This window comes from Xiphophorus maculatus, chromosome 4, assembly GCF_002775205.1.
Source record: "Xiphophorus maculatus strain JP 163 A chromosome 4, X_maculatus-5.0-male, whole genome shotgun sequence".
NCBI lineage: Eukaryota > Metazoa > Chordata > Actinopteri > Cyprinodontiformes > Poeciliidae > Xiphophorus > Xiphophorus maculatus.
In genome coordinates, this window is record NC_036446.1 from 24151609 (window position 1) to 24164086 (window position 12478).

Consider the following 12478-nt stretch of genomic DNA (forward strand, 5'->3'; position numbering starts at 1 on the left):
CAGCTGTCAGACAGAGTGGTACAAAAGAAATCCAGACACCAAGGCAATGAAACGAGGAGAACAAATGGGTTGAAGAAGCTAATGAGGGACTATCAAGGGGGGTTCACCAAGGAGACATGCCACAGTGGGCAAGAACGCAGCCAATCTGATTAATCTAGTCACAAATCATGCGGTGGAAGTGTTGGAGAACAACTCTGTAAAGTGTTAACAACAGATGCATTTGAAATAATAACAGTAATAATCAAAAAGAAAAGGAAGAAAAAGGACAGATTTACAATGCTATCATAGGGGGTTTCACAAAATATGTTCAGCTACACTGTGTTGTGAAAAGGATATTTCAGATTTTTGTTTGCTTTGTTGCCCATGCAGTAACTAGAACTGGCTCAAAAGAAAAAGTAAAAGTTTTGCACATTTTGCTTAATGGAAATCTGGACCTGAATTTGATTGATTGCTATAGCGTAACCTTAAACAAGCTTGAGAATCGCTCGGTTTGGCTTCTGCAAAAGAGAGAGACAGAAACCCTCCACAGAGTTAATGGACATTGTCACAACCAGATATAATGTTTAGGGGCAAAATGCAATTTGACATTTAACCTGGACGGATTGGATAGCGTTTTCCTTTAGAAACAAAATGCTCATTACAAATGTGCAGTTTCTTTTTCTTCAGGCTGTTTACATCTGCTATCAAATTTTATTTGATCATCTGACACACCGAGGTGAGGCAAAGAAAACAAAAATAGAACAACTCTGTTGTGGGAGTTTTTCAAAGCACTGCATTTAGTGCAGCCTATTTTTAAAAATTTTCTACTTCTAAATCTCTGTCAATTCATACAAGGTTGCCAAAGTTTCCTGGGTAAGTGACCTGCAACTTATCATCTTGTCTGCATTATCATGATACCTTTGTATTCACCGAAATAATGATAATAATAATAAAATATACAGACAGATGGATGTCTTACAGTCTGCAGCAGCTATAGCCATTTTCCCAGCGTTCTCCCTTTACACTGTTTTTGCTCCCGCTGGCCATTATTGAAAATAAACACAAGTGAAATTCTTGGTTGTAAATGAGGTGGGTGTGACGGCCTGGGTTCAGTGGGTTCGCAGTGAGGAAGTCTTTGACTCTGGGGAGGAATTTGAGTTCTCAACAGAATGTGCTACTGTTCCCCTTTGGGATTGTCATGGAGATTACTCTGCAAAGACAGAGGGAATACCTCCCAGCATGCAGCGGGGCCTACTTACAGTTGTTGCTCATTTCGACATTTCCATTTCATGTGGAAAGATGTTAATTCAGGGATTAACAGAAAACATTTAAATAGATAATAAACATTTTTTTCTTGAAGGTCTTTTTTTAAAGTATTACATATTTCTTGAATTTCTGACAGTGGTAAACACATTGCTCTGCAAAACACATTGTTCAATGAACATTTTCATAATGGGCTTTAATATTTATTTTAAATAATGAGGTTTATTTAGGCTAAATTCTGGAATTTGTGAAATTCCAGAATTTCACAAAGGTAAAAATGAACTAGTTCACGTTGATAGTTCACCACTCAAACAGGATCCAGTTCTTATTTCTAGTAATCTAAGACAGTTTTCGTAATTTCACTGAAATGAGGTTGAAAAATATGTAGGTCATGACGTCATTCACAAGTCATGGATTATCCCATTGCCTAGCAGCCATCTTATTCTTTCATATTATCTTTTCTCATACAAACTTTATTTTATTAACACAATTGCTCATTCATATATCTTAATAGTTTACTCAAAATTTTCCCACAAAAACATTCAGTTTGGGCAATGTTTGTAGTTGTCACTTTTAACCCAATTATTATCATCAATTCAGGGGGAAGAAGGTTTGCCAGGAGTTTTTTTTCTTTTTCTCGCCATTTAGCGTGTTAATGTCGATCTAAAAACCAATAATAATAGTAAAAACCGAAAGCTGCATCTGTCTTAGGCAAAACCACTCAAATTGTTTATTTGTTGGCCAATTCTACAACAATAAAGTAAAAAAAATATTTTGGTCATAATCAGGGCAACCCACTACGATGTTCTTCTCTGATGAAATCTAGACTCAGCTTCAGGATATTAGTTCATTTCTGTTCTTTCCTACCTGCAGAACGGCTGGGCTGACGACTTGGAAGCTGTAGATGATTCTCTGCTCGTCTTTCCTCCATTTCTTGTACATAAACTAAAAACCAAAAATTAAAATCAGGTAGGAAAGAACCTCCTTAGTGTAACAGGATGGCTCTAAGAGTTGAGTCTTCTGCCTTCAGTTGTTGTCTTTACCTAAAAAGCCAAATCAAAGGCGATGTCTAGTCATAGTCCAGTCTGAAGTGAGAGGAGGTGCAAATAGGCCTAAATTGGCTCTCAAAAGCCGAACTGTGCGCAAGTAGACACTCGGCCGATAACGAACGCGCGCCAGTCCAGATAGCTCAAACTCTCATTTGTGATTGAGGCCCTTTCGATTGGGCCATGTTAAACAGCGATCTTTTTAATGTAAAGTGAGAGGAGATTTAGAAAAAGCTTGGCATTTTCATATGGTAAAAAGGCACAAAACCTCCAGTGGGTTTTTTCTCAAGCTGTTCTATACGCTCAAATTATTGGATGGTGCCCCTACTGACAATATTCATGCCTTTGCCATTTCTCTCGTCGTAACAAGAGAAACAGAAGCAGGATGCCCTAAACGTTCAAATTGAAATTCAATATGGAGCTCTGCCTGCAGTGTTTGTGTGAGTGAGTCCAGATCTCATCAAGAAGGCTAATTTTAAAACGGAACAACTTATAATTAGCCCAGCTGAAAACAACTTGTTTTTGATCAAATTATGAATTTTTGACCAAACTAGCTTGTTGTTCTAGTGAAAAATTGTTATATTGCAGCCTGTCTTCTGTTTGTCTCACGTGGTTTTAGTTACATTATCTTTGTGATCAGTAGTGCAGAGCAGCGGGAAGGAGAAAGTCCCCCAAAAAATAACATCCAGTCCTCTTTGAGAAGGAAACGGGATTAAAAAGAAGGCTCACGAATTGGATGGATTGGTCCAATTAGGACAAAAAGTCAGGAAGTACATAAGAAAGAAAACTAGAATGGTTGTGGTTGAGTAGGCAAAATATTAGCGAAAAATAAAAACAGAAAATGAAGCATTTGGAAACAGAACAGGGAAGCGGCGCAGGCAGCATTGTGGCATGGTGGTTAGCCGTGCCACAGGAAGTAGATGCTGAGTTCAAGTCTCTCCATGCTAGGTTTTCAATGTCTTATTATGCATATGTGGCTTTTCTGTGAGTATTCATGTTGGTCCATGAAGTCCAAAAACATTCATGCTAGAATAAATGGAGATTCTACTGCATGTAGTAGTTTTTAAAATACCTGTTTGGACTGTGTGTTTTGATGTTCTCACTATGGCACTGTAGGCTTGCACACTCACAGTCTACTTGTCTTATTTGTCAAAAATACAAAAAAACACCAGCCTTTCATTAAAAAGTTAAATGGTTTAAAGGTTTAAGTCTTAATTTATTGGATTATTTTCTTTTATGTAAGAGAACAATGAAACAGTTGCAGAAGACTAGAGTTGCAAATATCAGTGTAAAACTCATAAAGCTCACATTTAAAATGCGTGTGTGTGTGTAAGTTATGCTACATCAGTTTGAAATTAGTTTTTACACAAAATATAACTCAGTTTTTATCTGCTCCTACCGAATGCCTATGTTGTGGTCCTTCTGGAATGTCTGAGTGTTTAATCTTTGGCCCTGATTATTAATATGATGTGGAAAGAGAAAATCCCTCCATGAAGGTATGTGGCCTTGCAAATCAATCCTCTTAACTGATTAAGGTTTTATGGCAGGTTGCAGTCCTTGCATTCATGCAGTTCATCTGGCTGGAATTGTGGAACAAACTTGGATCAATGCAGATTAGGATTGTTATCAGCTGTTAGATCTGTGGAAGCGGCATTACAAAAAAATGAATGTTAACAACTAAAAGAAATGCAAAGAACTGCGTTGAGGCAGGTTTGGCTTGCAGTGCGTAGAAGAATCCAAAAGATTTAATGCAAATATCACCTGAATGATTCCGTTCTCTTCAGGTCAAAGGTAACGTGAACTTTGACACACCGTAATGGCTTTTTCCAATGTCACTTGCGTCTTTGCCCAATATGATAATGTCAATCATTCAACCTTCCTTTTTCTGCTCTTATCTCTTCCTTCTCATCTAAAGAAAGCGGGCAGACAAAACACCCAAAGTGGACTGAGCAGAAGTCAGGCTGTACTGCAGGGTAAATCATTTTCCAAGGAAATGAAAAACAGTAAAAAAAAAAAAAAAGAAATTGGGAAAGGCAAATTTAAGTCCTCATAAACCAAATTCAAATTGTCTCCATTAGTCATGGAAAAATGACTGTGCGGGTGTGCTTGCATGCATATGCGAGTATTTCTCACTAATGCACAGGGTGTTCTTATTCAACTCATGCTCTATTTGTGGAAGTATCCATGGTGATAGTGATTTGCAGGCATGGAAAAAGGTCAAATGGGCATGGGGATATGTCTATTCGGCACACTTGGCGACATCTCTGCTCTCGCTGCCAGTCTATTTACCTAATCAAACAACTGCGGGGGGCAGTGGGTTGAACTCGATATGGGTTACAAAAGTAAGGATGACATGAACGTTCTGGAAAACTCAAGACGACTGAATTATGAGGTGACCGAATAGCTGTTATGGAGTTAAGCTTGACAGCCTATAAAAAAAGAAAGAGAGAAACAAAGAAAGAACATAATGCAAAGAGGGAGGAAAGGAGAGAAGAAGGTATAGAAGGAAAAATGGGCGAACAGAGAAGGAAGGACATCAGGAAGTTTATGAGGAGGATAAAACGATGAATAGAATGAAGGAAGGATCTGAAAAGGACAAAACATTTATCTCTTGCGAAGAACTTTTTTTTTTGTTGCCCTCGTGCATGTAGAAAGATTTATAAATAAAGATTGACAGCTTGGTTTAAACAGTAGGGTGGCAATCTGAAATCCAAAAATACAGATGTCTTCCCTTTTCTTTTCCTTCTATATTGACCCAGGCCATAAAATACTGAAACCAAGTTACACTCTTATCCAGGCTGGGTAAGAATTCTGACAACTTGTCTGTCCCTGCAGCAGAAGCTCTTTCTCATTCTTATTTGTTGTTTTGTTTCAGTTTCATGAGAACTGTGAGGCTACGGATTTTCTTTACATGTCTGCACCAAACTTCAAATCAATAAGTTTTTGTCTGCAGGTTTAATTTGGTGGAAACCAGAATAAAAGCGATTAGATTTGTTTTCTTTTTTTAAAATTATGACTTTCTATTTAGAAGAAAAAAAAAATCAATTGCGTGTTTCTAATTTGCAATGATCTAATGATTCTTGTTAGGTTGTGTCCATTTAAAGAAGTTAGATAAGCCTTCAGCAGATAAAATGAAGAATCACTATCAAGTATGATTAGAGTATAATTTATCTTTATTTGTTTAGTACAACTATACTTCTGTATGTCACTTTGCTTATCTAACCAAAACGATAAGACAGAGGATGGACAATAGATGAATCAAGAGAGAAAGGCAGGGACTTGGCATGGTGCAGGCAGGGTGGTTAGATAAGTGAAGGTCAGAAGCAGAGAGCGCCGTGGCTGTTGAGTTGCAGCGAGCTCTGAAATACCGCAGGCCGGAGAGACTGGGCGTGCTCCCTTCCCACACCTGACCTCAGCACCTTTTTCTCATACCCCTCTTTCTTCCACACTATGCTATTTCTATCGCTCCACAGCAACACCAAACCTCTCACTCTTCACCTCCTGACTAAAACCTGCACTCTTTGGTCTGCTAGCATGTGGTCGTTTTTTTTTTCTTCTTCTTCTTCTTCTTCTCTTTGGTTCTCAAACATCACAGATCTGCTAATGTGTGAGTGTGAGCTAGCACACTAAACAAAACGCAGCGACTTTGTACTCATAGCCACTGTTTTGACCAAGATATATATAGATTTTACTAATTCTGTGACCTAGTTTTGTCAAAACTATTTCTACACTGATAAAACACAAAAGCTACAGCAACTTTTTCCAAGACTGAACTACTTTATGTAAATAATTCCAACAACATTTTCAAATATATGAAATATATTATTTGTGAAATATGACACACGTTGCTCCAAGTGACCTAAAGAGATTAAATATCTGCCTTTGGAGCTGCAGGCTTGGATTTAACAATCTAAACAAAAGGCTATCATGAGGTAGTTAAGATTTATAAGTTATCATGACTTTAAAGGAGATGTGCCAAATTGGTGTCCTTGGAAATCACCGTCCTGCAAGTTTTAAATGTTCAATCCTGCTGCCGAAGGCGTGTCAAACTTTAGCCCCAGAGAGCCGGTGTCCTGCAGCGTTTAGCTGTGACCAAGTCCAACACATCTGAATTAAATAGCTAAATGATCTCCTCAAGCTCTCAAGCTTCAGAGTCCTACTAATGACTTCATTATGTGATTTAGACATGTTGATCAAAGACAAAGGTGGACATTCGGTGCTGAAGCTACACACCTCTGTCTTAAAGGGACATTTTTGTTTTTCCTGTTAGATGAAGGGTTACCTGTCATACTTATGGGTAGTCAGTATCTAACCTTAAGTAGAAAATATAGAAATTGATTTGTTTGAAAAATCAGGGAGGAATTCACTTGGGGCCATCAAGTTCCACGGTTGCAACTTTTTAAGCACTGTAGTATTACAGTACAAGAAGTATTTTTTTCACCCTGACAGTTTTGCACAAGCCTTTTTCTAATACAAGCCATGTTCATTTTGCCTAACCGCGCACATTTTGTTAAAGCAAATTGGACAGGTTTTGACCCATATTGAAGAAAAAGCTGGTGGGTCTTTGTTTGAAAGAACTCTGATGTGTGAGGAAGCAGAGACTTTTCTTTCTGCTTCCCAATGCCTTTAAAGTTGCTGAACTTTCAAAATAAAGAATGAAGAATCGTTTTCTATCGCCACAAAAAAGCAGTTTCATCGCAAGCTTACAGTGCACCATGAGACCAGTAATAAAGAGCACTTCACATTTTCCCCACAAAATCAAAAATATTTAATGTCAGTAAAACAAGCCTGAAGAAGACTCAGAAAATATAAGATCTCATTAGACGTGCTGACCCCATCCGAAGGCTCCAGGTTTTCCAGGCTGAAGCTAATTTACCACCATTAGAGCCTCGTTGCAAAGTGGAAGAGGACATTTTACAATTATGACCTTTTTAATGGCCCGTAACTCACGTATTGCATGGAGCTCACCTATTTAGGTCTTTGTTATGCCCAAACCCCATATCCCATGACTGCCCTCATCTAAAAATGTTTGCATAAGATGCAGGCACAACACTGCGGTCATGAACTAGGACACATCAACTTCCGCTGGGTATTTGTGTCTCCTTCTGTGCTTATGTACATGTCCCTTGACAAATATTTCGCTCAGAGCAATAATCCAAATGTTTGTTGATAAAATCGTTATTTTAAAATTAAATATTCTATAATTTAGATGAATTTTGTATACTGAAACATGTGCAGTGGGGGTAACCAGTAGAAACAGACTGAAATCTCTAAGTAAGAACATTTGCTGTGTAGAAAGCTTATCTTAGACATAGTGTTCAGTGCAAAAATGATAAATCCCATAAACCAGTGATCTGACCTCAGCCTCACTTGGGAACAGAGTTAAATAGTACCTACACTTCTGGTTCCCCAAAACAGACAGACAGCAGTTGTGCTGTGCTAAAACATTTCAGCTCTCCACATTAACATTCTGGGGAGCTGGAGAGTCTTTAAAACACCGATGGAGATGACTTGATGTGTGCAGTGCTGTCATGTACCCAAAGGCAAAGGAACCAGCATCTGAGGCACAATGAGACCACCTAGTCTCATGTAAACTCTTACTGTAGCAATGCTGCCTAATGCATCTGTGAGTAGACAACTTTATCTACTGTTTTTGGCTGACTGCTGAATCCTTAAAGGGGCAGTATTATGTGTTTTCCAGGCTTAAATCCCAGTTTATAGCAAAATCAAGTAACTATGTTACTCTTACTTGCTATAAAAATGCTATACTGTATATATTAAGCATGACTTAAAAGAAATTTTAATGCCTGATTTAATGCCTTGAAATTGGTCCTCTGTCTCTTTAAAAACTCCTGCTCTTTCTGAAACTCCGCCTTCAGGAAGTCGTCACAACATCGCTCCTCTATTAGCCTTTTAAAAACATTTTTACCAAGCGTTTTACTGAGAAGCAGCTCATATAATGAGCTCAGCAGATGCCCAGTTCCACCAGGTATTTGCTAATTTGCAGCTGGCTAGTCTGAAGGAGGTGAGTGGGGGAGCCGTGGGGAAAGGCGGAAGCTCCGAGGAGGAGCTGCATCTCACAGGCGGTGCTAGGTCCAACCAGGCGTTTTGCATAGCTGAATGGTTGTCATGGAGATTACTCACTTCTATGTATTTTGTTAGTATTTTCTTTAATAGGCCAACATAAAGTAGAAGAGCAAATAAATCACTATACTTTATATATGTATTTAACTTTATTTACCCTGATACCACTAAAGAAACTCCAGTCCAATTCAATGTCTTTAACCTTTACTTTTATTAAAAAAGAAAGACACACAAACATGCATGCACACACATGCAGACAATTTAAAGATGAACTTAACATGCATGTTTTTATATGCTGGGTGGAAACAGGAAAGAGCCAACTCACGCACTCACTTGGTGCTGGTGCAGAGTCTATCTGTGGGTAAAGGTCTTCTGAAACACGGCAGAAAAGGGGAAATTATTTGGAAGTTTTATTCCTTAAATCTCACCTCTTTTTCAATGTCACCAAGTTCTTTTTAAAAGGTTAATTAGATGAGACCAATTGGGGCAATGACTGAGGCCTAACAGCGTATCATCCACACAGATTCAGAATACATTAAAACACTTACGGAGACTTGCCAGTTTGCGCTTTGGGCTTTCCATGCACCAGCTTTGCTCAGGGGTAAAACACTAAACCCCACGTTGCTTCTGATGTACTGCCAGCTGGTTGCATGGCAGCACTGTTGTCTATAGCAATGCATGGGGATTTCATTGCAAAGTTGAAAAAGAGTTGCTTCTGAGCAGACATCTTACCGTTTCGTCAAAAAAAAAAAAGTTTCTCTGTCTGTGAAGGAACTGTAGCACGAGAGCTCACCTTCCGTTCCTGTTTGCTTTGTTTTTCCTCTTCTTTCTCAAAAAGCTCAAGTGAAATCTTTGTTCTGAGCTGCTCACAGTTGAAGGTAACCCGTTGTTTACAGATTAGGCTCTGTTCCTTCGACAGAACAGGCTGACCCAAATTGCTGAGGTCACATGGAGCAGAAAAAACAGAGATGATACTGAATTGGCTTGTTTTCCGTGAGGTGTGCGCGCGCGTGCGATTGCTGGCTGCACACCTGCTTGTGTGAAAATGTTCCAGCTACAACCCTCGCAGCAAGCTCGGGGTCACTGTCATGTGTGAGTGTGTAGGGATCCTGTTGTGAGAGTAAAGTATTGTGTTTCTTTTTCTTATTTATTAGCTGCTTATATAAGCACCAGCAGGGGAAGGAACAACCTGAGACAGGAGTAAAGGGCACCAAGCTTAGAAACGCAAGCAGGGTAGTGTGTCTAGGTCGGAGGTGGTGCAAACGGCAAATAGGTGAAAAACAGACAGAGATATCGATTGGAGTGATTGTTTGAATTAATGTAAGAAAAAAACAGAAGAGACTTTTAAAAAAACTATTGAATCCTACCATCTTAGCATGAAAACTTTTCCGTAATGCCGATCAAATAAATATTTAAGAACTGATATCTTTGCATATTTTTGCATCTATTTCACTAATGTCAGCCAGTCAGAGCATTTGACTAATTGATTACTTGTGTTAGCGTGTGTGTATGCTTCTTGAAGATGTGTGAACTAGACAAACACATATTTAGCTGCATTTTTTATTACAATACTCTGACTGGTGGTTGAGCCTTGAATGATTACTGCATGATGTGTTGCAACTCCCAAGAAATCAAGTGAACAACTCATGAGGCTGCATTGCTACCAAATCAATACAAGTATAAAACAAATATTGCCTCAACTATGGGATGAAATATAATTTAATTCCCTGCTATACCATGCAGACGCTCTGTCTGTGCTGATTAGGATTTACCCACCTCTGTGTGCTGCATGCCCCTTGGGGGGTTTCTACATATTTAACTTAACAACATAATGGCCCATTGTGATTCGTTATAGAACACTGAATATTTATCCACAGAGGGTTAGGCGATCAATAAGTATGGAAAATAAAAAAATGTAATGAAGCATGTCATGACGCAGGAGAAACATGGAAGTTCTACACCAATTACCCCAATTTATATATATATATACATATATACTGTATATATATATATATACACTGCTCAAAAAAATAAAGGGAACACTTAAACAGGTGCTTAACACTTAAAGTGTTCCCTTTATTTTTTTGAGCAGTATATATATATATGTACAGTATATATGTATATATATATATATTTATGTATATATATATATATATATATATACATATATACAATATATATATATATATATATATATATATATATATATATATATATATATATATATATATATATATATATATATATGTACAGTATATATGTATATATATATATATATATATATATATATATATATATATATATATATATATATATATATATATATATATATATATATATATATATATATATATATATATATATATATATATATATATATATATATACATATATACAATATATATATATATACATACAATATATATACTATATGGCGCCATATATACGTCATGACGCTATATGGCGTCATGGCGAAAGCCATAGTGCTCCACTTGTGAAAGTAAATATATTGGGCCTCACCTTAACACTCAAACAACAATTCTGACTGCCACACTGTTTGGCCATGTTAAAAAAACAAAGAAACAAAAAAAAAAATCCATACTATTCAAAGTACACATACTCCAGCATCCAGGTTGTTTCCAGACTGTTTTCAAAGTAGAGGTCACCTCAGGTTAGCATACCAAACCTAAAAGCATAATAATATTTTCATAGTTTTATTATCCTATTGGCTTAGATTATTTGAAGAAGAAAAGCAAACTATCATGCAGAATTTAAGGAATCGCTTTCTGCAGCAGATCTTTTTCAAATTATTTATAATAATTGTACTTTAAAGCTATTTTACTCATTGGGAATGATGAACAGATTCTTCACATTTTTTAAATATTTTGTACCGAAGACGGTGCAGCTTCATTTATAATGGCCGTTGCTTTCACTGGTCCCCAACTCTTATACCTTATTTTCTTTGACAAGTTTCTGAAATTGACCACAGCTACGCCTAAGCCCTTAACAAACTCCTACGCACGGACAAGCTGAGGAGGTAATTCAACTATCTCCTGTGTAAGACTCTGGTGTGTTGAAGTGCAGACATGTAAATTTGCATTGATGCATATACTGTATGTCCATGCATTGAACACTCTAGTTCCAACCTCTAAACTACACTATGTTCGGTCAGTTGGAGGTTCTAAATTGCCCTTTTAGTGTGAGCGTGTTCATGTTGTCTGTCTTGTGTGTCTCCGTGTTGGCCTGGGATGAACCAGCGACCTCTCTGGGGTATACCCCGGATATCGCCAAAAACCACTCGAGTCAAACATCCTTGAGACCCTGCAAGGATTAAATAAAAAGCAGTATTAAAAAATGGTTGGAGGACTGTTTTCTCTCAGGCAATCTGGCTTACTGCTGACCCAGTCAGTGTCTTTACTGTGATCTAATTGGCAGAATGGTTGCCTATTTAGCTTCTTTTTTTAATGTAACTTGTATCAGCCATTTTCACAGTCTGCCTGCAGGGCTGCACTTTCTGTTGCAGAGAATGGGATGTTCCAGTGTTCCAGACCATGTTGGGACAGAAAAGATTTTGGTTGCTAGTAGAGGAAAAGAAAAGATTCAGACAAAAAAAAATACAACTGGGAGGAGAAAACAAAAACAAAAAAAAGAAGTAAAATGCTGCAGCCCTCCCCTCATTTCCACCTCTCTCAGGCAGTGCTGACTGTAGCAGTGCCTTCCCCTCCCTTCCCTTCTCCTCACTGAGTGAAACTGGGTTTACATAACACACTGCAGTCTGTGATAACGCAGCACACACCACTGCTGATGGCACTTGCTCTTTAAAGGCAACACACACACACATTTCCATTCAGTGTAGTCAAATTTGAATTCTGCATCTGTCACGAGGTGATCAAGCTGTAGGTTGAAGAGACGCTTCTTCAGTCTTCTACACACAGACCTGTTGTGAGTTAATGATGGGAAAGTTCACGTTTCCAGGGATGCGCTGCCCACCGCAGCCTCATTATGAATTTTTTAAGGGACTTTCAAACACTTGATAACATGAACAGCTCTGTTAAAACACTGCAGTCCTGAGTAGATGGCACATAGGGGGAAGATGCAGACATTTT